This window comes from Rattus rattus, chromosome 4 (assembly GCF_011064425.1).
Source record: "Rattus rattus isolate New Zealand chromosome 4, Rrattus_CSIRO_v1, whole genome shotgun sequence".
NCBI lineage: Eukaryota > Metazoa > Chordata > Mammalia > Rodentia > Muridae > Rattus > Rattus rattus.
Window position 1 is genome coordinate 11,501,570 of NC_046157.1, and position 5,694 is coordinate 11,507,263.

The following is a 5,694-nucleotide window of genomic DNA, read 5'->3' on the forward strand; positions in this document are numbered from 1 at the left end:
ATCTCCCAATACTTCTTGCTCCTTTTCCTTTAGAAATAAAACAAGAACCTAGAAATCAGTTTATGAATTCACCAGTTTGCAATAACATATTACCATATTACACTATAACACACACACACACACACACACACACACGCATTCACGTACGCACCTAAATTCTTGATTTCCTTTGGATTTAACTAGACTACCTTACAGTTATTTGTGTTGAACTCACATATACTTTCTATTTTGTTCTTGAGATGAAAATATACTTTTAATCTCTCTTTCACATACTTGCCATTTAGGTAGTGGAGAACATCTTTATGATCCTTGTGTATCTGCTGGATAGTCTAATTTCTCTCACAGCTTTTAATTTTTGAGTGAAGTTTATAGGATCTAGCTGATTGCTCTAAGAAACACTGATGGGCATTGAGCACAAAATACACCAGTGACCATGGACAGTCCACAGGGAAAGACAGAGGGTGAAAACAGAAAATATCCTACCCTAAAGAGAGCATGCGTGATGTATTAGTCAACTTGTCTTTGTTTTTTTTTTTTTTTTGTTTTTTTTTTTTTTTCGGGGCTGGGGACGAACCCAGGACCTTGCGCTTCCTAGGCAAGCGCTCTACCACTGAGCCAAATCCCCAACCCCAGTCAACTTGTCAAGATGGAAAATAATCCGATTACTTAATGAACGATCTTTGCAGCATTAAGAAGAGCCCCTGATGAAGGCAAGAACAACACTAATCTGTAGATATGGGCGTGGACATTTTGACGGCAGTTTTGAATGTGCAGATTCACCAAATAGAAATAGTAGGTTTTCCTCTCGAGTCTAAACTCTCCAGTCAAGGGATCGTGGTAAGATTTCTAGTACCATGGGATCCCTCCTGCGGTACAATCTTTAAATCCAATCAGAATCTCATCGGCTATGTCCATGTCCATGATAATTGTGTCACTTTTAGACTTGTGGGTACATCTTACCTAGGAAGTTGGTAGGTTGGCATTGCAAGTTTACAAAGTTCACAGATGGATAAAAGTATTGATGGCTTTTCTTCCAGCAGTCTTTATTTTTACTTTTAATTATTATATAATGTGCTTGCACATTCATGTACCATAATTCATTTTATCATCTCCTTATTGCTGGTTATATATAAACTTTTCTTTGAAATCATGCTTGTACATAATATTGACCATTTGTATTATTTCTTTGTGTTGTAATTCTTTTGTTTGGGACTGATGGTTGACATGTCATGCTTAGCTTTTAAATGGCTAAGGTGTTTGGTTTGTCTTTAATTAAACTTTTATTCACCACATGGTTCTCAAGTGGAATGTAAAATAGGGAAACATGGAACTAAGTACACAGTGGGACCCGCTCACCTTCAACCAGGGTCAGCCCTACTGCACTGCCTGGGCGAGGCACAGGGGGGACTTTCTGGAGAGCTGCTGCCTGTGTGTGTGTTGGGGGTGGGGGTGGGGTGTCAGCTCTTCAGAGCGCTGCAGCCAGAGAGGGGCGAGGCCAGTATTGAACAACCCCTGGACGTCTACGTGTTCCCCCATGGTTGCCCCGACCAGGGATGTCCCATGTTCTCTAGTGGTAATATGAGTCATGGATATCAACATATATCCCTGCTACTGCATAGCCATGGACCCAGACAGGGCCCTCAGTAGCACCTCAGGATGGGACCTCACCATGGCTGCAGGTGCTGGGGCTGGCAGGGTCTAACACGCTCCTTCTCTACACTCTCGAGTTTCCCCATCTCTCTTCATAATGCTCAAGCTGCTCCTCTTCTCTGTCTCCCATTTGTCCACTGTATCGTGCACACTGTGGTGGCTCCTGCTGTAAGGGGGGCCCTGGGTGACAACCTCTGTCTATGCTGCATGTCATGGCGGCAAGCAAGTGTCTTCAGTCCATCTGTGCTACGCTCATAGGTCTCTGGGTGGCAGGGCCATCCACAGGCCTCTGTCTTCTTCCTCCCTTGCTGAACAGAGGTAGCTGGGGGCTATGAGGACCTGGAGGAAAGGTCTGTGAGCATCTTTGTCTACCTGCGTGGAGTGGCAGTGGCGGAACACAGGTCTTCCTCCTCCCACTCTGTGCTGCCTAGATTTGATCTGATTTGACTTGACTTGATGTGATTTGAGGTGTCCTAGGCATGAGACAGCTTTGGCCACCAAGCCAGGCATCAAACTAGGAGGCACAAAGGACTGTCATCTGCTCTGCCCCTGACTGATTTAAGAATATCACCAACAAGGTATCTCTTTGACCATTGCCAGCTGGGCTTAGTATTTTTTTAACCATGAATGAGGTGGGATTTTTATTAAAGTCTTTTCAGCATCCATTTAGGTGACAATAGGATTTCTACCCTTGATTCTATTCATATTGCTGCATTATTTATTTGAACACATTGAACCATTGTTGTATCATTGGAATTAAAACATAAGGGTTGGGGATTTAGCTCAGTGGTAGAGCGCTTGCCTAACAAGGGCAAGGCCCTGGGTTTGGTCCTCAGCTCCGAAAAAAGAAAAGAAATAGTCTGCTCATTTCAATGAGTTTAAAAATAAAATGTTAAGTATTTTATTGAGGATCATTCTTTTTGTTTGCAATAATTTTCCTAAGGCCACGATTGATATTTATATACATCCTCCCTGTGGACTTTCCCATTAGAACTTTCCGCACATGCAGCAAGTTCTGGCCTGTGTGTTTTCAGTTCTATTTGATTCTATTTATTTTTATAGGCCCTGTTTACTTTTTAAATTATCTACTGTTTGATCAAAAATAAGTTTCTTTATCTCCACAAACTTGTACAGTCCTCAAGTTTCTCGTATTTATTTTTTTTATTTTTTTTTATTAACTTGAATATTTCTTATATACATTTCGAGTGTTATTCCCTTTCCCGGTTTCCGGGCAAACATCCCCCTCCCCCATCCCCTTCCTTATGGGTGTTCCCCTCCCCACCCTCCCCCTATTGCCACCCTCCCCCCAACTGTCTAGTTCACTGGGGGTTCAGTCTTAGCAGGACCCAGGGCTTCCCCTTCCACTGGTGCTCTTACTAGGATATTCATTGCTACCTATGAGGTTCTGCTATGAGACACGAGATCCAATAAGACGCACGGAATTCTTGCACTTGGTCAGAGTTCCTTTATGATCTAAACTGTGCGTTGTTCTGGATAAAGTTACTAGTGATGACAGAAGTGTAGGGTCTGTGATTGCTCAATAGAATGTTCTGGAGCGGCTGTGCTCTGCACCCTTTTTGTCATGGTGACAACATATCTGAAACATGTAAATTAGGGGAGCAGATGTCATTCTGGCTTGGGATTTAAGGACATTCAAGTCCATCATGGTGAAGAAGTGGCAGGGGCATGACGGGTTCCTCTTTGTCAGCAGCAATGTGACAGGCCACACTGTGGCAGCCAGGAAGCCAGACGCCAGGCTGCATTCTGACTTCTAAAGGTTGCCCTCGGTGACCCACCTCAACCAGCCAGGCCTCCTCTCCTAAAGGTTCAACAGCTTCACAAAGCAGTACTGACAGCTGGGGACCAAGTAACTGGTCACACACAGGAGCCCATGGGGGAGGCTTTCTATTCGAAGCTTGACCTACGTGCATTAACCCCACATCTTCTATACTATAACTAGTTTTTTTAAAATATATTTTTCTGTCTGCAAATTTTACCTCTAGGCAAGTCACCCATTATTCTCAAGGTAGCACCCGATCCCCTTGATTTTCTGTAGAGTCAGTTCCGAATGGCGTCGTGTTTCACGACCCAGCGCAGATCCATTTGCAGTCAATGTCAGCAGTGCATAAGTTTTTCTGTCTCACACCTTAGGCTTGTAGCTGTCCTGTTGGATACAAGTATACATGCTCCCCCTGCTTTCTGGATTCTACTTGTTCGGGATATCATTATCTGTCTTCCCACTTCCAGTGGGTGTGTGCCTTGGCCAGTGAGGTGAGTTTTACAGGTAGCAAATGGTGGGTATTGTTTTCTTAAATAAGCCAGTCCGAAGCCTTTACTTGAGGAGCTGAGGCCACCGACGTTGCCCGCTGTTATTGTGACGTTTGTGCTCGTCCCTGCCATTGTGTTGATTTCCTTCTGCCTGTTGGGAACCATCTGTGTTTGTTCCGTTCCCTCGTGTTCATGTTAGACATTCGATTGTTGACTAAATCACGTTTGACTCTTCCCCAATTCTCTTTTACATTACCTAGGCTTCTCCCAGTGCAATTTCTTCTTCTTTCTTGATGGTCTTTGGAATTCTTTCTCCTCAGTGTAGAGGATCCCTATAAGTATTTTCCGGCATGCTTGCTCAGGGGTCGTGAGTCCCATTGACTGGAGCTTGTTTTAGATTTGGAACTGCATTCTCCTGGGTGGTAAACCAGATTGACAGCCGTTTCCTTTAGGAGTCAGAAATACTTTCAGACCATCAGAGCTCCTGGGAAGAAGTCTGTCATTCCAGTTGGTGTGTCATGAAAGTGACTTGGTACTTCTCGTTTATAATTAGGAATATTAGTATTTTGTTACTTATATTATATCTCTTGCATCTGTCAATATGATAGGACAGGGAGATCAAATGTTTCTGGTTATGAATGTTTGGCATTCTCAGTGCCCCCTGAGCCAGGCCATCCACGTTGTTCCATGCAGTGGGAGTCACGTGTGCTCATTCTCTTCACTGGGTTTTTGGCATTTCTGATTGTGCCTTTGCTTCATCCGTGGTCATGCACAAGCTTGGCCTTTCACCAGGCCACCCAGGTCCTGCGCTCTGTTCCTATTTTTCACTTTCTTGCTATCTGAATGTGATAAGTCCCCAACCTTATGCAGAAGCCCCAAAATGCTTTCCCTTACTTCATATCCTTTATCAAAAGAGGCTTTCAGTTATATATTTATGAGTTATTGATCTTCTCAAGATTTCTGACTTTTTTCAGTTTCTACATAGTTACTGGGTTCTTTTTCATATTCTGTGTTGGCTTCTTTAATTCATTGGGCTGTTTATTTTTATTATCTTAAAATTTGTAGATCATTTTGTTATTTATTTTTATTAATTAATTGACAATTGCAGTGTCATCCTCCATCCTGACCTCCCAGTCCCTCCCATACCCACAGCCTGTGCCCCTCCCTTTCTCCCCAGAGAAGGGGAGAACTCCCACGGATATCAACCTGCCTTGTCATATAAAGTTGTAGTAGGACTGGCTGCGTCTTCTTCTATTGAGAGCAGATAAGGCCATCCGGTTAGGGGAAAGGAACCAAAGGCAGGCAAAAGAGTCAGACACACACCCTCTTCCTCTTATTAGAGGTTGCACCTGAAAACCAAGTCCTCCTACATATGTAGCATGTGGATCATTTTAAAATTAATCTTCTAGATATTTTGTTATTTTTGTCCACTTAGGTATGTTTTAATTCAGTTACTGGGAAACTAGGACACACACTCACACATGCACACATATACACAGATACACACATATACACATACATGCATATAAACACACACACACAAACCACATGCACACATATATACACACAGACACATAGACACATACATGCACATATACACACAAATAAACACATAGACAATACACTCACACATACACACAAATATACACACATACATACACATATACACACATAGTTACAGACACATAAACACATATACACAAACACACACTCACATATATACACACAAATACACATACACTCATATATATACATGCACATCACACACACATTGAC

At 42.8% G+C, this 5,694-nt stretch overlaps 1 non-coding gene across 1 annotated transcript; it reads right to left on the bottom strand.

Annotated features, from left to right (window-relative positions):
• Positions 1-2,114: 2,114 nt before the first annotated feature.
• Positions 2,115-2,257, bottom strand: LOC116899838. The gene has a single exon (XR_004387835.1). It is a non-coding gene; the product is annotated as a small nucleolar RNA SNORA48 (small nucleolar RNA).
• Between the last annotated feature and the right edge of the window lie 3,437 nt (positions 2,258-5,694).